The sequence below is a fragment of the Onychomys torridus genome, unplaced genomic scaffold, assembly GCF_903995425.1.
Source record: "Onychomys torridus unplaced genomic scaffold, mOncTor1.1, whole genome shotgun sequence".
Lineage (NCBI taxonomy): Eukaryota > Metazoa > Chordata > Mammalia > Rodentia > Cricetidae > Onychomys > Onychomys torridus.
The window spans coordinates 27446-49996 of NW_023412745.1; the positions used below are offsets into that span (position 1 = coordinate 27446).

The 22551-nt window shown below is 41.0% G+C and overlaps 1 pseudogene; it reads right to left on the reverse strand.

The window, feature by feature from the left end:
• Positions 1–6192: 6192 nt before the first annotated feature.
• Positions 6193–6660, reverse strand: LOC118575814 (annotated as a pseudogene).
• Between the last annotated feature and the right edge of the window lie 15891 nt (positions 6661–22551).

Here is a 22551-nt window from a genome sequence, read left to right on the forward strand (position 1 = left end):
ACTGAGCACAACTCAGTGAACCTCAAGGAAGAGGGGTTGTAGGAGGCATCAAAGACACAAGGGGTACAGAAATCACAGGGTCAACTAAACAGGGTCCATGGGGTTCACAGACACTGAAGAGGCAATCAGAAAGCCTGCATGGGTCTGTACTAAGTCCTCTGTGTACATGCTGTGCTTGTTTAGCTCTGGGGTTTTGTGAGAGTATGGGGAGTCTCTGAACTGTTTGTTGGATATTGGAAACTTTTCTTCCTTCTGAATTGGCTCCTCAGCGTTGATTTGAGTGTTTGTGCTTACTATTATTACATTTTGTTTTCTTGTGTTCATTTGATATTCCCAGGAGACCTTTGCTTTTCTGAAGGGAAACAGAGGATTAATAAATATATATATATATGTGTGTGTGTGTGTGTGTGTGTGTGTGTGTGTGTGTGTATGTATGTATGTATGTATGTATGTACGTATATAAATGTATATGTATGTATACATGTATATATATATATATATATATATATGAATATGTCTATATACATGTATATATGTGGAGTATGGGGAAGACAGATTGTGATCATATGAGACTCCATAACAGACCATGATAAATGAAGACCACATGAGAACAGGAATGGACAGAGTGCTGGAGAGGTCCCTAGAAATCCACAATGATATATCCTCTGTTGACTGCTGGCAATGGTCGAGAGAAAGCCTGATCTGACCTAGACTGGTGATCAGATGGCCAAACAGCCTAATGGTCATGCTGGAACTCTCTTCAAATAACTAATGGAAGTGGATTCAGAGATCCTCAGCCAGGCCCCAGGTGGAGCTCCAGGAGTCCAATTGTCCAGAAACAGGTGGGACTGTAAGAGTGTGAATTGTTGAGACCAAGATTGGAGAGGCACAGGAACAAATAGCCAAAGGAATGAAAGCACATGAAATATGAACCAAAGGCTGTGGAGCCCCCAGCTGGATCAGGCCCTCTGGACAAGTGAGACAATTGAAGACCTTCAACGGTTTGGGAAGCATCCAGGCTGTGGGACCAGGACCTGTCCTTAGTGCATGAGCTGTCTGTTTGGAACCTTGGGCTTACACAGGGACACTTTGCTCAGCCTGGAAAGAGGGCACTGGACCTGCCTGTACTGAATCCCTCAGGTTTACATGAATACCCAGGGGAATCTTGGCCCTGGAAGAAATGTCTCTTTGCTCAAAGCTCCCTCTCTCCCCACCACAACCATCACACAGGCAACAGCCTGCAGTTGATTCGGGGAGGGACCCACAGGTGCTGGTTGCTGGCTCACCCTGCAGCGACACTGTCCGGAGACTCTCCTCATCCATCTCCAGCTCCAGGTTGGACAGGACTGCTTCACCTTCTGAGCCATTTGGGCATCTTGATACAGCTTTTTGGCATTGAGGATGGAGCCACAGCGTACCCACTTTTTATGCCCGCTGTTCTGTGTGACATCCAGCACAGTGGCACTGGTACTGCCCTGACTCAGCTACCTGGAAGATGAGAAACAAGAATGCAACTCTCTGGAGCATGGTATTGGCTGATCTACCAGACTTGTGTAAAGAGTCTATGCCATTAGGGTGTTTGGGCATCTGATCACCAGACTAGGTCAGATCAGGCTTTCTCTCCACCATTGACAGCAGTCTACAGAGGATTTATCATTGTGGATTGCTTGGGAACTCTCCAGCACTCTGTCCATTCCTGTTCTCATGTGGTCATCATTTATTAGGGTCTGTTATTCCTTGTTCTCCCGTTCCGTTCTTGATCCAGCTGGGATCTCCAGCTACCCTAAACTTTCTCTCCCTTGAACCTTGCCTTTCATTACTCCCACTCTCTCCCCGCCTAAAAAAGCCCAATACCAGATGGTTTCAGTGCAGAATTCTACCCATCTTCAAAGAAGACTTAATACCAATACTCTTTACATTGTTCCATACAATAGAAACAGAAGGAATATTACCAAACTCCTTCTATGAGGCTACAATTACCCTGATTCCTAAAGCAAAGAAAGATGCAACAAAGAAAGAGAACTACAGACCAATCTCCCTCATTACCTCTGAAGGGAAAGACCAAGATTCCAGTTCTTACTCAGTCCATTATCATGATCGGGAAAGAGGTGCTCACTTACTGTGTCAGGGGTCTCCATGTTCAGAAAATGGAGATCTGGATGGAAGAGTTTATGTATGGTGGTCAAGAAGTATAGCCAGGCAGCAACTCTGAAAGTGGCAGTCTTCCTTCCTGCAGACTCACATTCCCTGGGATGGCTCCACACACTTTCATTAGTTGTCTTCCCACTCCCATTCATAGAATACTTCTAGTATAACTGTTCTAGAGTCACCAAGGGTGTGCTGTGAGAAGATCCTGAGTTCTCAGTTCCATCCTGCTGACTGCCATGATTCATCTTCTCATACTTCATAATTGTCATCCTCTACTGGTAAGTTCTGTCTTCTTTGAGCTTTGAACTTCCATGACATTACTCTGATGGACTTTAAGTGAGACAGTATTCTTTTTTTAAAGTGTGCAGAATATATTAAACGGTTACTGAACAAGAGGTTTTGTAAAGTTCTTAGAATGTGATCTGTAAAATGCTCCCCACATCTATTCTCCCTCTAGCTCATCATGTCTAGAGTGACTCACTAAGCCTAGAGGACAGGAAAATACCTTCCTTGATTTAATCAGGTCAGCAATTCCCAGCCTAGCTCTCCTGGACGACTGGCTCTAATGCTGCTCATACTTCAATCCAGGATAAATCAATCAATTGGTTTTGATCTCAGTATTTTTGGTTCATCATTTAGGAATCTTTTGCAGGTGGCTAACTAGTAGCCTCTGTGACTTCTCTGTATGTGTTTAGGGCCAGGGTGGCAGGTACCCTTTCCCTCAAATATGTCCATTGTAATGAAGGCAGACGTTTCCTGCAAGACCCCTCATTTGTAAGAAAAGTGCTCCACCTGTAAGTTCTGAGCTTCCATGAGCATGCTCCTGCAGAGTGGGTGCAGTTTTCTCAATGGGGAACTGACTCCTGCCTGGGTCTCAAGTACAGGATCTTTTCATATAGTTTTTCACACCAGGAATGGAAAAGTGTAGCTTTTATTTCAGGTAGGTGGCTCTCTGGGGGCCATAGCACAACAGGAGTTATTCAGATTCCCAACAGCAGAAGCCAAGGTCTTACTCATCAGAAGTGTCCATAAAACAGAGAGGACTAGCAGTCACTAAAGGAAAAAAATACTAACAGCAACATGTAACATTTAGGAAGATTTGCAGACAGAGAGAGAGAGAGAGAGAGAGAGAGAGAGAGAGAGAGAGAGAGAGAGAGAGGGTGTTAGAAAGTGGATTTAGGAAAATTGAAAATCTTTCTTAGCCAGCTGGCAAACACATGAGGTATTTGAGATTCTAGTGCAGCAACTAGCCTTTCTCAGTCTGGGCTTTTAAGCAAAATTCCCATATTCTGGGTTGACAAAATTCAGTTAATAAGACATTAGCTCAAAGTGGCACTACAGAAGCCAGAATTGTTTCATTATATTTCAAGCAAGGTTTGAACATTTAGAGATATTAATAGAACTATGTTCTCTGGTGGATTAAGTTTTTGTTTTAGCTTTGGCAGGGGTTACTGTTTTTGTACACAAGTGCTGTGTTTTACACCTTGAATGGTACTTCCTTCATGGAGACAGGTGTGCCTACCCATGGGGGCCTGCTAATGTCTGGGCCCTATTACACAGGCGGGGCAGTGCACTATGAGCATATGGTACCTCAGAGGCCAAAAGAAGCTGTTGGAGCCCCTGGATAAATGGAAAACTGCACTTTCTGACTGTTGTAATTGAGAAAGAGCTATCAATCCATCCATTCTGTCCGTGTCCGGCCTGGGTGACTCTAAGTAAACTGACAGGTTATCTTTGCTTTCTTCATGGACTCTGTAAGGTATACTCTCAAACAACATTTCTAGTTGTGACTGGCTCCTGATGAGAAAGTTCAGCCAAGTTCCTACATCACCAAAATTCCTCTGGAAACCAACAACACTTGGATAACCCTTACTCTTGCATTTTTTGGTTATAAAAACCCCACTTCCCCAATATTCCTGGCTATTCTCTTTAACCTGAGATTGGGGACAAAACCCATTATGGCTGAAAATAAAGCTTATTAATTTGACTCAAAATATATTGATTTGTGGTTTACTGTCCTTTAGTGGGAATATCACTACGCATCTTAGCCATTTTCCTGAAGTTGTGATATATTTCTTCATTCCTGGTGTGCCTGTACCTTTTGCTATCTGCTTGCATCAATCTGTTACAGTCTCCCACCATCTTTAATCATTGGAAATGTGGTACCATGAGGAGCCCTAAAGGATTTCCTGCCTGCAAGCCATCATCTTTTCTACCTCCATTGAGGAGAAGCCATGAAATTTCCTGATGTTTATCTTGGTCATTCACCTGACCTGATACTATTATTTTCTTCTTTCCTATAGAATTAAGGATATCAGAAACTCAAAGTGGCTTGGGAGAAATCTGAGCTTCCAGTTCAGTGATGTGTTTGTTGTAGCTCCAGTCAGGATAACTGGCTACAAATCACACTGGAATCATAATTTCCAAGCAAAAAAAAAAAAATAAGGTCATGGAAACAGCAAGTTTTTCCACAATACTTCACTAAGGGTAATAGTGAGTGGTATTGTTCTATTTGATAACACCTGGAACCTGGCCCCATATAAAAAAATGACTTGGAAAAGGATCTGACAGTCCATGGAAAGCTTCCTCATATCTACTTAATTATTGACATGCTTCTCTGCTGAATGCACCTTTCATGGGCATTTACAAGGGAGAAAAGAATCGTCATATTCTTGCTCCTTTGTAGATCTGACCAAATACTTCTTCCCCAAATGTCTTTCCAATTTTTCTTTAACTCCTTTTATGTTTTTATGTTTTCTTCTCTCATACAATGCCATCTATACATAGTATCCCCTTCCTTCCACTCTGTACTACTCCTCTGTTTCACTTCAGAAAAGCACAGGTTGTCTGTGGTAATAAACTGGATACAACATACTAAAATATAATAATAGTAGGCAAAAAACCTATCAAGGGTAGAGGAGCCAACCCAGAAAGAAGAAAAGTTTCCAGAGATCAGACAAATATGTCAGACTCCTCATACTCTAACTAGTGAGCTAAACAACCACCATCTGTATACAGAGGATTTAGTATAGACCCATGTATGTTGTGTGATTGCCTCTTAGGTCTCTGGAAGCCCCAATGAGTTCTGTTTAGATGAATCTGTGGGCTCTGTTCACCTGGTGTCTTTGAGCCCTCCTACAATCCTGTTGTCCTATGTTTGTTGAGGTTCCCTGATGTCTACCTAATGTTTGGCAGTGGATCTCAGTATCTGCTCTCATCAGCTGATAGAGAAAGCCTACGTGATGGCAAATGGGCTAGGCACCAATCTATGAGTAAAACAGAATTTCATTAGGTATTGTCTCACTGCTGTGTTTGTTTGTGTGTGTGTGTGTGTGTGTGTGTGTGTGTGTGTGTGTGTATGTGTGTGTGATGACTGCACACACTTCCAAAGATGAACAGACCAGGATGCACTACAGTGGCATTTTTCACAAAGAAACACAAATGGAATCCACAAGCTGATTTTAAAATTTTTATTCACAGAAACACCACTGGAATCCACAAGTTGATTTTAAAATTTTTATTCAGTTCATATTTTATTTGGGTAAGGTATTTTCTGCAGAGATGGATGTGCCTGTGTAGTCTAGAGGAGTGTTGAACAAGGGTCCTCTGCAAGACCAACAATTGCTTTTGCCACAGAGTCATCTGTCCAGTCCCACACACACTAAGTTCTGATAAAAATTTTCATTCTTTTCCCCTTCTCTTGAAATCAAACATTCATGTTTGTTTTCTACTTTGCTGAGCACTTGACCATATTTTTTGCTCAGTCCAATGCAGACAGGCTTCTCCAAATATACCCTGTTGTAATGTGCTTTGGACCAGCAACTAAAAGGAATTCCAGTTTCTGAATCATTGGCAAAAATCAAACCAGTAGAGTAAGAGGGTAGCATATAACAGCTCAGTGCTTCCCCTCCCTTAACTTGACAATCACCTCATTTACAGCTAGATTATAGCCTCAGCCACCATGCTGTCTTTCCCTAGTTTCACTGGAAATGTTCCACACCTGCCATAGTCTACCCAGGTGTCATTGGTAACAACGCTGGCTGCTCTTTCTGGGAGACAAGTGTAGGTAACTGCTGACCAGGTCCTAGGATTGCTTCAAGCGTTTGAAAGGGGGCTCCAGGAAGGGAAGATGAGCAGAAGCCAGGTAACAGTATGCTTCAGCCACTAAATTGGGATATGAGCCCACGATTGCCTTCCAGCCTGAGGTCTCTGAGACCTCAGAAGCATGAGCTATAATGAAATTCATTGTCTGGGATTTCAGCTGCCCTGAGCTGTGGAGGTCAGCCAGGAAGAGTGTGTGGGCAGCATTCTCCACAGAGAGGTCCCTGCAGAGGGCATCCTCACACATGACCTTCAAACCTCGGGGCCATACTTGGCAGCGGCTGCCAGCATAGCAACTGTCATGCTGTCCAGGTCTGGTGGTGTTCCCATGTAAATGAAGTGCATCATTACCCTGAAGATTTGAGGCTCCAGGTCGGGGATCTCAATGTGGTTCTTTTTGCCCTCCTCCATGTCATATTGAAACATGGCTCTGAAAACTGGAGAGCATGCTACTAAGATGACCTTGTGAGCCTGAAATTCTTGGCCAGCTACCACCAGGCAGCAGTCTGTGAATAAGGAATTCTATCACAGCTCTCCCAGCTCATGTGCCAATGAGTGTCTGGGAACTTCAATCCCTGGCTTCCTGTTCTGTTCAGAGATGCTGAAGGAATCTTTTACCATGATCACCATGCAGAAGAGGTTGAGCTGATCATGTGGGAGAAGGTGCATGGGACAGGAAGAAATCTGGAAGGATGTACTTTTTGAATCCATAACTAAAGCCTTGCACAAACCTAAAGAATGTTAGGCTCCCCTGGTTTGCTTTTTCTCTCCATTGATGCTTATGATTAAGAACTGGAACTTTGCCCAAACATGACTCTTTAGAGAGCTGAGCAAAACTAAATTAACTGACAGGTAATCTGCACTTACTTCATCGAGTCCGTTTGGGTTTACTGTCAAACACCATTTGTCATTGGCTCCTGTTGGGAAAGTTGGGCTTCTAAGGCTTCCTAGCCTTCCATCTACCATCAAATGGAAGTTGCTGATGGTCCACCTGTAGGAGAAATTCTGAAGGCTGATTTGAGTGTGGTCCCATCTCTGGGCTGCCCCATCTGCTGTCATTTCTCCTGGAGGTAGTTTGAAGGTTAAACACGATCCCAATTGAAGAACTAGCAATTGTTTTCTCTTCACCGTGTAAAACACAATAATAGACATGAATTAGATTTTAAGGTTTGTTTTTCCTGTATTCCCTGTTCAATGGGGCTTGAAACTTTGATCTTTGAAATTTTCTATACAGATTTCAATACTAATTTAAGAAAAGACAATGTAGGCTACTAGGGACTCATACATCACTCCATTTTTTTTGTCAAGTTTGAATATTAGGTCAAGAGGTAACTGCTTTTGACAATTATACACAGCTATTGAATGTTTTGGAAAATTTTACTCACTCATGTCAAAAGATATGTACTAGCTTCTCTAGAGTAACAGAACATATACAAGGAATCTCTCTGTATGAAGGAAGGGGATTTATTAGACTGATTTATGGCTGAAGTGCTGCTAATCCCCCATTGGCTAGCTGTGAAGGAAAAGTTCAATATTCCACAACTTACTCAGTATAGGAGTTTAGATGTGGCCACTGGTCTTCAGTAAATCATAGAGTTCTAAATATTCTCTAATGCCAGGGAAGGAATGGACTTGCTGCAAGTTGAGGGCAAGCAGGCAAATAGCAAGAGCTTCCTGCTTCCATGTCCTTTTACACCCTTCCAGCACACGGTGAGGCCCAATTTAGGACGTGTCTCCCAGCTTCAAGATCTGGATTAAAGGTGTGTGTCTTCAGGCCTTGAGATCTGGATTAAATATTTGTGTCTTTTTACCTCCAAATTCTGTACTTGAATTGGATCCAACTACTTCAACTGAAGGAAAACACTTCTCACTTTTGTGCCCTCCATTTTAGGGTCTTAGTAAATTCCATGTCTTGTTAAGTTGGGAACAAGAATAACCACCACAGTAGAGAGCTGTGTGTAGCCGCACCCTAAAGATGGCGCTGGCTTCTACCCTCTACCTTCCTGATGGCAAACACTCCTTATTATTGGTTAAATTATTAAGGCAACTCCACGTAGTTAAAAGGGAGGTTTATTTTGTGGGGTAACTTACAAATGAAGGGGTAGGTTACAGGGTCTGGCAAGGGTATAGCGCAGTCCGGCGGTGTTCTCTGGAGAACTCTGCTCGGTCTACCTCCAGCGTCCAGAGTCCGGGAACCAAGAGACCGAGCTCTTCCCGATCCTTCGTCTTCTGCTTCCTCCTCTGCCCCGCCTTGTGGGCGTGACCATTACCGAAGCCTCAGTGGGGGTTGGAACTTCCAGGCCAATGCTGGGATGGCTACCCACTACATCTCCCCCTTTTGTCTAAATAAGAAAGCTCTAACCTAATACAAGACTATATACAAAGAGATGCTTATCAAATATTGTCTAGGAGTAATGAGGGATAATGACCTAGATAAGTTGGAATTACAATACGTACAAACGATATCAAGCAAAAAACACATAGTAAAATCCAGGGAAGTCTAGGGCATGGGTAGGTGGCGTGTTACAAAGATCATTCCAAAAGGTGTCCTATCCTAAAGAACCTGAGTCTAATACTTAATATATCCTATCTAAGATATTATATATGTATATATACTAAGTTGTAACTATAACTGCTAATCTCCAACCTCATCAAAGACCTGAGAAGGAATATAATAATACCTGAGAAATGGGAGAAGGATGCAAGCAACTTTCGGGAGTCTTGCAAGAGTAGACAGAGACAGCTAGCAGCCTGGACAGTCACCTAATGTTTCTCAGCATCGTTGGTGCATTCAAATTGGCTACAGGCCTAGAGTATCTGACAGACCATTTTCAGAAGCAGGAATTCTGAAAGACCATCTTACCCTGTCTTGGCAAAGTATAGTGGTCGCTTTCCTTGTGTCCCGCTTGTCCAGAAAGGACAGCATTTGTACTGTCAGCAGTTGAGGCAAGGGCAGTTCTTTGCCCAGTAGGCCATTTTGTGCCAAGAAGACAAACTTCCAAATGGAAATGTCTTAGAAGCCCAACATTCTCTCGGGAACAAATTGGTGCTGCCAGGAGCAATTGTGTCTCACGTCAACAGAATTCTAAGTTATTTAAATGCCATGTTCTCTAGGTCCATGAAGTGTTTGAAGATTACCTGTCCATCTGACCTATGTATTTATTAATCTGGATGACCTAACTATCATAATTATAGAGATGACAAGCATAGGTGACAATAACTATGTAAGTCTTGTCTACCTAAACAACCTAAGGACTAAGCTTCCTATAAATAAGGCAAACAGTCTGTAAGCAAATGCACAGTAAAAGGACAATGACTTTAAATTGTGACAATACACAAAATATCTTTAACAGAGGTAGGAATGTATAGTGCAATATGCAATATGATAATAATCCTAAATATATATCAGTATACAGAATATCTTAAACAGAAGTAGAACATACATACAGTATGACAGACATAAATTCATATTTGTATCAATATACAAATATTTCACATAAGAGTAAAAATATATGTACAATATAACAAACATTGTTCTGTATTTGTATCAATATACAAATTATCTTAAATAGGAATGTAAAAAGTTTATATTTGTATCAACATATAAGAATTCATAACAGTGCAAAGGCTGGTATATTACTAAATTTGTTTACTAATGTATATGACAGTCTACCATAATATCTTATACCTATCCATTCCATTTCTTCTTTTCCCTTTTTTTTTTTTGAGATATATTTTCTTTCCTTAAGGAGAGTACTGAGTTTAACAGTTTCTTCCACCCCCAACCCTAGAACCATTATCCATAACCCTGAGAAATATGAAACCTTAGGGGAAGGGGCGTCGTTTTCTTAGAATTGCTTCCTGCTGTTTAGGAAGCGATGGTATCTCTGTTGGGTATTGTGAGAAAGCTCAGATAGTTAAATCTCAGTTAGACTAACTGTAGATTCTGCAGCAACTCTCAGAGTAATGGGTAAGATTGTCTGAAATTTTGTCAAGAAGTGTAATATGATGATGATTACCATGGCATCATTCTGGATTGGGTAGAGTTGTTGTTGTAGGGGCCCCATCTTCCTTCTGGAGACTTCAGAGATTGCTATTGGAAAAAACTTATTTTTTTATCAGAATGGAAGGTTTGGATTTAAAGATGTCATGACATGTAAGAAAGGATTCAAGAAATCAAGAGTAAGCATGGAGAGAATTAGAATCTTGAAGATAATGGTCCCTTATAATTGGTTTCCTTCTGTCTCACACCAGAGGGCTCTTCTGATATGGGACTGAAGAATCTCTCAACCTTTTCTTTTATCAATATGCTTGGGTTTAGAGAAGGAGTGAGCCAGTTCCATCTCCAAATCCAGCTTGGTTTATAATTAAATTGGAACCACAACTATTCTAGATTGATAGAGATATAGGTGTTAGACAGTGATATCTTACCCTGTGTAGATTGGTACCAATAGATTCTTTCTTTCTGCTGTAAACATCTGGATATCCAAGGCCTTATGATTTCTGGAAGATGGGTATTTCCATTATCCTGGAAAGACAAAAACAGAACCCTACCCCAACCTTTGATTGTTAAATTTTTCTTACAACCTGAAGAGATGTCACATTGGTGGATGATCTTTTACTTCTCCTCATCAAGGGGTTTCTCCTGTTCGAATCGAATTTTTATTAATTTTGTTGGTATCCATAGCTTTTCTTCTCCTGTGGAAACAAAAGCAAAACCCCTTCCCCAACGTAGGACATATCCAGGTTTCCATTCTGAGGTCAACACATCTTTGAAATAAACCGGTTGGTTTAGCTCAGGAGTTTTGTCTGTCGTCCAATGTCTCTCCTCAGCTGTTGTTCCTTTCTCATCAGCATTGAGAAGATTCAAGGTTAATAAAGCACTATGCAATCTATTTCTAGGAGTCATTGTTACCTGTTGCTGTTTATTTAGCATATCCTTTAAAGTTCGATTGGATCTTTCTATGACTGCTTGGCCTGTGGGATTGTGTGGTATACCTGTAACATGCTTTATATTGTAATAAGCAAAGAACTGTCTCATTTTATTGGAGACATATGCTGGGGCATTGTCTGTCTTAATTTGTACAGGTATTCCCATGATGGCCATAACTTCTAATAGGTGTGTAATCACAGAATCAGCCTTTTCAGAACTCATAGGAGTTGCCCACTGAAATCCTGAATAGGTGTCAATGGTATGGTGTACATACTTTAATCTTCCAAATTCTGCAAAATGAAACACATCCATCTGCCAAATTTCATTTCTTTGTATACCCTTTGGATTGCTTCCTGCAGGTAATGGAGTTTGGTTATAGAAGGAACAAGTAGGACATTTTTTCACAATTTATCCTCAGCTTGTTGCCAAGTAATGGAGAAATCCTTCTTCAAACCTTTGCTATTTACATGGTGTTTCTTATGAAATTCTGAGGCTTCTAGCACATTACCTATTAGTAACTGATCAATCTCATCATTACCTTGTGCTAGAGGTCCTGGCAGACCTGTATGGGATCTGATATGTGTTATATATATAGGATGTTCCCTTTTTCTGATGATTTCCTGCATTGTATGAATAATGAAGTTAATTCTGTATTATCAGGAATAAATTCAGCAGTTTCAATGTGTAAAACAACTCTCTCTGCATATTGAGAGTCAGTGACTATATTGAGGGGTTCTGTGAAGTCCATCAGTACCATAAGAACGGCATACAGTTCTGCCTTTTGTACAGAGCTGTATGGACTTTGTACTACTTTACTTAAGTCTCCTGATTTGTATCCTGCTTTCCCTGATTTATTTGCATCTGTATAGAATGTGAGGACGCCAGAAATTGGCTTGTGTCGTACAATGTGAGGAAGGACCCATTCAGTCTTCTTTATGAATTCTATTCTCTTGCTTTTGGGATAATGGTTGTTAATCTCTCCCAAAAAGTTACTGCAGGCTCTCTGCCAGTATTCATTATCTTTCCATAGTGACGAAATTTCCTCATTAGTTAAAGGTACTACAATTTCTGCTGGGTCCATTCCTGTCAACTGATGAAGTCTTAATTTACCTTTTTGAATCAAAACAGAGATCTTTTCTATATAAGTCTTTAATTTCTTATTTGGTTTACGTGGTAGGAATATCCATTCCAATATAATATCTTCCCTCTGCATCAAAATACCTGTGGGGGAATGTCTGGAGGGGAATATGACAAGAATACATTTAAGTTCTGGATCCACACGATCCACATGTGCTTCTCGAATTGTCTTTTCTACTAGAGCCAATTCCTTCTCAGCTTCGGCTGATAATTCTCTTGGGCTATTTAATTCTTTGTCCCCTTCTAGAGTATTACCCAAATTTTGTAGTCCATCTTTGGGTATTCCCATGATACCCAATAAGTTGGAAATGCTTCCTAACAACTTTTGAAAATCATTAAGAGTCTTTAATCGATCTCTCCTCAGTTGTACCTTTTGGGGTCTAATTTTTTGTAACTCTATCTTATATCCTAAGTAATTAATAGAATCTCCTCTTTGTATTTTTTCAGGAGCAATTTGCAGTCCCCAGCGAGGCAAAACTTTTTTTACTTCTTCAAACATGCTTTCTAATGTGTCTAACTTTGGATCAGCTAATAGGATATCATCCATATAGTGATAAATTATGGATTGTGGAAACTTTACACGAATTAACTCCAATGGTTTTTGCACAAAGTATTGGCATAAGGTAGGGCTGTTTAACATTCCCTGTGGGAGGACCTTCCATTGATATCTCTTGACTGGCTGAGAATTGTTATAATTAGGAACTGTGAAGGCAAATTTTTCTCTATCATTTTCTTGTAAGGGTATGGTAAAGAAACAGTCTTTTAAGTCAATAACTATTATAGGCCATTCTTTGGGTAGCAGAGAGGGCAAGGGCATCCCAGTCTGTAGGGAGCCCATTGGCTGAATTACTTTATTAATAGCTCTCAGATCTGTCAGCATTCTCCAATTACCAGACTTTTTTTAATAACAAATACAGGAGAATTCCAAGGGCTGGTAGATTCTTCAATGTGTTGAGCATTTAACTGCTCTTGAACCAGCTGTTCTAAAGCTTGTAGCTTCTCTTTTGTCAAAGGCCACTGTCTAACCCAGACAGGTTTATTAGTTAGCCATTTTAAAGGTAAGGCAGTTGGTACTTCTGAGAGTTCAACAGCAGTTGTGCTCTGTTTGTGTACAGCCTGAATGGTTGGTGACTGTTTTTTATAGCATTTTATGAGATTATTCCTAGAAACATGCATTGGCCTGTATTCCTTTTCTGAGAGTGTAGGAATTTTAATCTGGGTATTCCACTGTTGTAACAGATCTCGGCCCCATAGATTTACTGCTACATTTGCTACATATGGCTTCAGCCTTCCTCTCTGTCCTTGTGGCCCTATGCATTCAACCCACCTCGAACTCTGTTTTATCTGAGATAGGGTGCCAATTCCTAAAAGTTGGACATCTACCTCTTGAAGAGGCCAATTTGGATGCCATGATTTTGGTGTAATTACAGTCACATCCGCACCTGTGTCTACCAGGCCCTCCAGAACCAAGCCATTAATTCAAATTCTAAGCTTTGGCCTTTGTTCATTTATGGAAGTCTGCCAAAATATTTGTTTTATTGTGTTCTTTGTAAACTGTGATTCATCTATCAGAGCTGTTTTATCATCCATTGCAGTATCAGTTTTTACATTAGACATTGGTTTATTCAGTTGTCCTGGAGAGGAATGTCTTCCACAGTGGCTGGGAATGTTCTTACCACATTTGATTTGGGGGCCTGCAAGAGGCCCCCTGAGGCGTTTCCCACTACTAAAAGGTTGCCTCGTATATCTATTTTTTATCTGCACTCACTGGTCCAGTGTCGGCCTTTGCCACATCTTCTACATAATCCAGGAGGTGGTTGGGGTCTTATGTTTAGGCTATTCCTAGAAGGAGTATTACTTCTAGGATTACCCCATGTACAGTTTTTACTTATATGACCTGGTGTACCACATTTAAAACATTTGGTACCACGGGGCCTTCTTACACCTCTGGGATTTGTCTCTCCTATCCAAGCCTCATTACTGTAGTTAAGAGATTCAACACTATTAGTATACTGAATCCATTCTTCCAAAGGAGCTGATCTGATCTTTAATGGTGTAAGTATTCTTTTGCATTCTGCATTAGCATTGTCGAATGCCAAGGACTCAGTTAATACTTTTCTTAATTCTTTATCTGATATAGCTTTTGATATAGCTGTGTTCAGCCTTTGTAAAAAATCAGTGAAGGGTTCATGTGGTCCCTGAAATATCTTTGTGTATACCTCAGTTGCTTTTCCAGGTTCTGGAATTTTTTCCCAAGCATTTAGAGCTGCTGTACGGCATAGGGATATTGTATGCTCATCATAAATGGCTTGTACATTCCTGTCAGCGAAACATCCCTCACCAAGTTTTGATCTTGGGAGATCTCAAAACCTCTGAGTTTACCTTGTTGTTCTAAATTTCTTGCCTCTTCTCTCAACCAGCTTTTCCACTGTAACTGCTGGCTATATTCTAGAACAGCTGAAATTAACTGATGCCAGTCCTCTGGAATGATTCTATGTGAGGTAGACCACGAATTTAACATATGTTTTACGTATGTGGAGTGTATCCCATATGTAACTACTGCTTCCTTTATATTTTTTAAGTCCCTTGTTGAAATTGGTTGTAATGTATATGTCGTATATGGCTCGGGGTGTGTGTCATCTACTGGCTTCTCATGGATGATAACAGGATAAGCCATTGTATGAGAGCCATTTGGAGATGTTACAACCTGTATGGTCTTGCCCTTCTGCTTATTAGGTCCCTTGTCATGTTTATTTAGAGTTTCCTCCAGGGCTTGTAAACGAGCACCTAGGGTCTGTTCCAGGGAGTAAACCTCTTCTCTTGTAAGGGATTCCAGATTTTTCATGGAATCATGGAAGTTTTTATGTTCTTCTGAAACACATGATTCCATGGACCTTATCTTATCAAGTAATGATAATTTTTCTTCCTTATATATTGTCTGAGTAGCTACAACTTCACTCTGGAGAGTTAGTGTTCTATCCATTAAATACTCATATTTATTATCAATAAAAGCAATTTTGGGTACAAGCTTGTTTTGTAAATTCTGGTTAGCAGATTCCAGAGAGAGAATCTTTTTATGTAAGTCCTGGCCAGCAGATTCCAGAGAAAGAATCTTTTTCTGTAAGCCTTCATTGCTATCTTTTAAAACCTGTAATTCCTGGTTAGCAGATTCCAGAAAGAGAATCTTTTTATGTAAGTCCTGGTCAGCAGATTCCACAGACAGAATCTTTTTCTGTAAGCCTTCATTGCTAACTTTTAAAGCCTGTAAATCCTGGTTAGCAGATTCCAGAAAGAGAATCTTTTTCTGTAAGCCTTCATTGCTATCTTTCAAAACCTGTAATTCCTGGTTAGCAGATTCCAGAAAGAGAATCTTTTTATGTAAGTCCTGGTCAGCAGATTCCATAGACAGAATCTTATTCTGTAAGCTTTCATTGCTAACTTTTAAAGCCTGTAAATCCTGGTTAGCAGATTCCAGAAAGAAAATCTTTTTATGTAAGTCCTGGTCAGCAGATTCCATAGACAGAATCTTTTTCTGTAAGCCTTCATTGTTATCTTTTAAAGCCTGTATCAGTCCCAATAATGACTCATCTTTGTTCTTATTATTAAACCAGTGTTTGAACACTGTGTGAATTATTACAATGAATGTCAAAATGGTACAGGCCAGATATGTCTTAGGGAGGTCGTATATTTCCAGGAAAATGTCATTCAGCATACAGGCAAAAAGGTTATTAAATTCTTGTGAGGTAATGTTGTCAGCCATATTACAAGAATTACTCAAAATTTGTTAGTCAGTTTTAAGGTGTAAAATTATCAAGTACTTTTACTTGAAAGAAGCTTACCTTTCCGTGGTTTTGGGGGGTGCAATAGCACTTTTCAGCCAGCAGGAGGCGTTGGTATAGCTCCAAAGCAGGGCCTGCTGGCAACCTTGGCTGGCGGCAGCTGAAGGCAGGAGCCAAGATGGCGGGGAAACGGCACTCGGAGGAGTGGGAAGATCTCACTCACAGCGGTTTTCACTGGTCTGGGGGATAAGCTAGGGAACTGAGACTGGACTAGCTGCTCCCTTTTTCGGGAATGGAACTGTGTAGGTGTCCCCTGGTTAAATGGAACTTTGCAGGCGGTTTTAGGTACCTGCCAGCCAGGGAGGAGGCTGAGGGAGGGAGCCACCTAGGCCTTTGGAATTTGCCCCACGTGAGCGCCAGATATTGGTTAAATTATTAAGGCCACTCCACGTAGTTAAAAGGGAGGTTTATTTTGTGGGGTAACTTACAAATGAAGGGGTAGGTTACAGGGTCTGGCAAGGGTATAGCGCAGTCCGGCGGTGTTCTCTGGAGAACTCTGCTCGGTCTACCTCCAGCGTCCAGAGTCCGGGAACCAAGAGACCGAGCTCTTCCCGATCCTTGGTCTTCCACTTCCTCCTCTGCCCCGCCTTGTGGGCGTGACCATTACCGAAGCCTCAGTGGGGGTTGGAACTTCCAGGCCAATGCTGGGATGGCTACCCACTACACCTTATGGTAAACAGCTCCTTATTTGGCTATGGCTGGATTCGTGTGCTGCTGGCATATGCATAAACTTGTGGACAGTGCCCACGTGGCTGCCTGGGGTTGGCAGCCCAGCCCTACTTAGGTGCTGAGAGAGGCTTGCCCCGGGAGAGAGACAATGCAACTAACCAAGGTTCTGATTAAACTGTATTAAGAAGAATCCGGTGTTGCGTCATCCTTGCTGGTCGAGGCGGGCGCGACACACCACAAGTGTATTTTGCTTACTGTGGCTCATCTTAAATAAAATACGGATGGTGTCCATTCCTACACAGCTGTTATTTCCTCTTTCCAGGTTTTACACTAAATCCTCTTACTAACATGATCAGGAAGAGGTGTCTTCCTATCCCAGACAGGGGTCTCAATCTAATCTCACAACTTGGAGATCAGGATGGAAAAATTCACACATGGTGGGCAAGAAGCAGAGCCAGGCAGGAACCTCAGAATGTGGCCGTCATTTTAAAGCAGACTCACATTCCCCAGGATAACTCCAAAAACTTACACTGGTGGTCTTGCCCCTCCCCACTCCTCTTCATAACAATCCTCCAGATCCAGTTCATCTTCCAGTGCTATGAGAAGATTCTAAGTGATTCTCAATTTCATCATGCTGACTGCCAAGATTCAGCTTCTCAATACCTCATAATTTTCATCCTTCATTGTTGAGTTCTATCCTCTTTAAACTTTGAACTTGCATGCTTACACTGCTGGGCCTTAAAAGTGAGACAGTATTCAGGTTTCCAAAAGGAGCAGAATATATTCAATAGTTACTAACAATTTGGTTTTGAGACCATTCCCCTTTGTGTGTGATCAGTCAAAGGCTCCCCACATCTATCATCTCTCTCCAATTAATCATGTCTGTAGGGACTCACTAAGACTATAGAACATGACAATATTGTCAGTGATTCAACCCACTCTGCAATTCCCAGCCTACCTCTCCTGAAACTATGGCTCTGATGCTGCTATTCCCGCAATCCAGGATACATCAATCAACTAACTGGTTTTGATCTCTGATAGTTTGGTTCCTCATTTAGGAATCTTTGGTTCATGGCTAACTAGTAGCCTCAGAGACTCTTCTTTTTATGTTTAGGGTCAGGGGAGCAGGTATTGCAGTGTAGGTGCAGTCTCTCATGAGGGAATAGACTCCTGCCCAGGACTCAGTATATGATCTTTTCTCAGGGTGAGTTTTTGAGCACAAAATCCATATTCTGTGCTCACAAACTCCAGTGAACAAGAACAGGTAGCCAGAAGTTGCATTCCAGAAATCATAATGTTACTGTATTTGAAGCAAAGTTTGAATGTTTAGAAGTATGTATAATGTATAATTAACTGGTGATTTCCTCATACTTCTGATACTACTTGTACCTGTACGTCTTTTAGAAAGACATTGGTGGAATCTGTATCCCTTTTGTATTTTTAATACAATAATTGTACATATTGCTTATATTTTTGTTGAAGATGGTAGAAATGTACTATGTTTATGCTTCTACATCCAGTTTGTACAAGCTGGAGAATAAATAAATATAACATAAAGCCTTGTATAAATTTTTAATGAATTGTGCATGTTTTTTATTACTGGAATGAAGTAGAAGTTACACTACAGGATTGGGCCTCAGAAGGCTGAAGAGTTAGCCTCTTGCTTGGCAGAAACTGGGTGATAGCCTGTTTCTTTTTAGTGGTGCTTTATTGAGTCAAAGAAATTAATACTGTTAATGTTAACACCAGTTAAGCTATATTCTAATTCTTCCATGTTTCTGGAGGCTCACTGTAGCATTTGTCTCCTCTGTACCTTGTCCCGATGTAAATCCCTCTAGTACATAATGTTTTTTATTTCCTGGAATATAGACAACTCAGACTGACATTGATAGTCACCATCACTAAGAGAACAATGTAGCTGTTTGTTGCAGACATCCAGCTAGCACATGACACTCTGTGGTTTTCACTGCTGGGATTGAACCCAGAGGCTGGTGCCCACTAGGCAAGCTTAGTCTGAGTAATAATATTTGCTCCATAAAAGGAGCATTTACATTTTAATAGGTAAATATCAGTTAAGTGCACCCTGCTTAAATATATTTTGAGATCACAGATTCTTCTCACAGGCAGATGTAAGTAACAATCTGAGAAACTAGACTTAATGAAAGAGATTGGGAGAGCAGGAAATGGAAAGAGAATGGGAGAATAGCCCTCCTGCCCACCAACTTTTGTTAAATCTGTCTCTCACCAGTTGTAGAGAATATTCTCCTTATCATTTGTGCATGCTGCAGAAAGTATGATGGCAAGTTACTTGTAGTTGCTAGCCTCTTATTACCCTTCTACACTCTTAGTAAGCAACCTTTAGAGCCAAAAATGGCTGTCTCTAGGACTTCTACCAGATGCAACTAGATTCCATCTGTGTGTGAATAATATAAGGCTGATGTCCCCTGCTGTAGATGGCAGTGTGAACCTTGAAGAGTGAGACCTGAATATGAGGCAGACTAAAATCTCATGCAGTAACCAACTTTATTCAGAGCATCAGACAATCGAAACAACTTTGAGGGTTAAGAAGAATCCCGTGAGTATGGTGTTCAATCAAAAGGACAAGCGACGTGATGAAAAAACATGCTTTTTCCATAGAGATGTATAACTAACAACAGCTGAACTCACTACTATCTACCACACCTGGGAGGAACACAAAAGCACATTACAAGAACCATTCTGTATTTCTGGAGAAACTAAGGTCATAAGACTCATGTTTTCTTGGAGTTTTCTCACAAGCGTGCAAAATTCCTATTGTATGACTCCATTCTTGGACAGTGTTCCAACACTCTGCCAAGTCTGTTTTGTTCTCTCAGTGATGGGCTCAAGCCCAGGGCTTAGTACCAGTTAGGCAAGTGCTTGCCATGGAGCCACACACCCATTCACCAAGTTGTAGAGATATTGTAGAAAGTTTGGATAAACATAATACCTTCTCCCTATGCAAACATAGGTCTTTGTTCATACATACACATTATAGCCACAGATAAATATTCAATCAGTTTCCAAATTTGGAAGCAAATTTGTGTAGATTTTGGGAATCAAACCTGGGTCCTCTAAGAGCAGCTAATGCTCAACCACTGAGCCACCTCTCCAGCCTCCATGTAAACTTATTTTATATCTACTATACTCAAAATGTTCTATTAAGTGTTTGGGCTTCTGAGGTTATATGAGTTAGCATGCCAGATAGGTTTTAGTGTTACTTAAGGCATTTTATCACACCTTTATGCTAAAGAAATAGGAAACTCTAGAGCCTTTGATTCTATAATATTTTCTTTTAAAAATAACTGATTCAGGGAGTGGTGAAAATAGCTCAATAAAATACTTGCCAAGCAAGCATGAGGACCTGAGTTTGGAACCTCTGCACCCACTTATAAGCCATGGGCAATGAATGGCTTGTACTTGTTTCACCAGTTCTGAGAAGGGAGAGTCAGGAGGACCAAAAGGGCTTCCTGATTAGCCAGACTACCTGAACATGTGATCTCCATGTTCATCAAGAAACAGTCCCAAAACTAAGGTGAAGAGTGACTGAGGAAGACACTCGAAATCAACTTCTGGCCTACATACATTTGTGAACAGTTAGAAACACATAGTCATGCAGCATACACAAAATAAATATAGCTGATTCAGGTCTGAGAATGTGGCTTAGTTGTGTGCTTTCTTGATGTATACTGTGAGTTTGTATTGGTCTCATTGGTTAATAAAAAGCTGACAGGCTGGTAGCCAGACAGGAAGTATAGGTGGGACAAGACACGAAGCAAGCTTTAAGTAAATTCTGGCCAGGTGCATGGGCTCTGAGTTTCAACAAACTGAAGGCAGCTTTAGAGCCTTGAAACTTCTCAGGGCACGTGGCTCCTGAAGTGGTCCCTCAGCCCCAGAGTTCCAGAGTGAAGGTCCAGCTTTTAGAATTTGGGTGGGTTGTCTGAATCTTGCTGGGGCTTCCAGAAAATGCTAATCCCACAGGTTGACAATAAGACCACTTCCACAGTTTAAAGCCAAACTGATGCAAGCTTAATTAAATACTGGCCAGATAGATGGGCTTTGGACAGGCCCATACCCAGGTTCCCAGGAAATGGCCACAACTCACGGTTTACTTAAGGTATCCATCAGGTCCAATCACGGCAAACATACATCCTGATGTATTTCCTGCCTACACACCTCCAGCCTACATCCAATGAGAGGCAAGTGTACATTCTGACATATTTCCTTCTTGTGAACCTCCCACCCACATGTGATCAAGCACATCTGGTCTAGATGGTTCAAACTAACTTGTTTATGGGAGTGAAAACACGTGGCTTGCTATGTCCCATAAATAAGAAGCCTCCAGCATTTCAGGAACTATTTATCCTGGACAAGGGGCTGCAGATCCAAGGCACTTTTGTTTCATGGATCTCTTAGGCATAGTAATTAAAACAAAATGTACCTTTTGCTCTCACACTACCTCAGTTCACTCAGGCAAAATCTGTAAGCATGAGACACCTATGCAAATGCCTGAAATGAGTTTACAACTGTATCAAACACACTATCCATGTTGCCATCTTAGTGATAAATGTGGCCTATATGTGATCCTAAATCAATTTGTAGGTTTGGGTGAAAGAAAAGTCTTCATCTTTGTAAGTTAAGGTAAATCTACAGCATTCCGTGATGCTGTCATTTCAATGAGTCCCACCTGCCTACATTGTTTCTTCAACACCTTGGTATCAAATCAGATAGTTAATAGCTTAAATTTTATAAGCTGACTGAAAAAAATAAATGGAACTTACCTATTGAGACACTGAATTTCATTTTCTCCTCTATTAAATGGGCCCTAGGTATTTTACTCTAGATTTTGTCCCCCATTTTTTCCATGCCAAGATTGTTGTAATGTAGATTGCCTGTGAAATGGGGCCCCAAGATTTCTTAAATTTCCGTGAGCTTTGGTGCTAAACAGCCACAGCTTTGTGAAAGTCAAGTGGGCAATGTGGGTAGACATTTTATTACAGCTTCCCAGTACTGGCTAAACTGCGAATGTTTAAGAGAGGCAGAATCCACAAATTACTTTTTCAGATCTACTGAGTGATTTGGCTCACTCTCTCAACTAGATAAATGCTTGTGGTGGCTTGAAAAATCAATGGTTCCCAAGGGGAGTGGCACTATTAGGAGGTGTGGCCTTGTTGGAGGAAGTGTGTCACTATGGAGGTGGGCTTTGAGGTCTCATGTATGCTCAAGCCATGCCTAGTGAGACAGTTCATTTCCTGTTGCTTGAAAGATGTAGAACTCTCAGCTATCTGTCCATCTACATGTCTGCCTGTATGCCACCATGTCTCACCATGATGGTAATGGACTAAACCTCTGAAAAGGTAGTGATTTCCTTTAGAAGAGCTGGCCACAGTCATGGTATCTCTTCACAGAAGTAGAAACCCTAAGATGGTTCTCATCTGTTTAGTCTTCCATCTCTCTCTGATATGTATTTCTATACACATTGTAGGTGGAGTTTTCCTGTCCTGATATCCTACTCCCAAATAACAGGCAGCCACTTCCCAAATAACTGACTCAGAGACTTATTAAAAATTATAAATGATTATCTTACACTTAACCCATATTTCTTATCTATGGTTTGTCACCTCATTTTTCTACATGTCCTTCTTCCTCAGCAGCTGTCTGGTGTATAATCTGTCTCTGCCCTTCTTTCCAGAGTCCTCTGTTTCT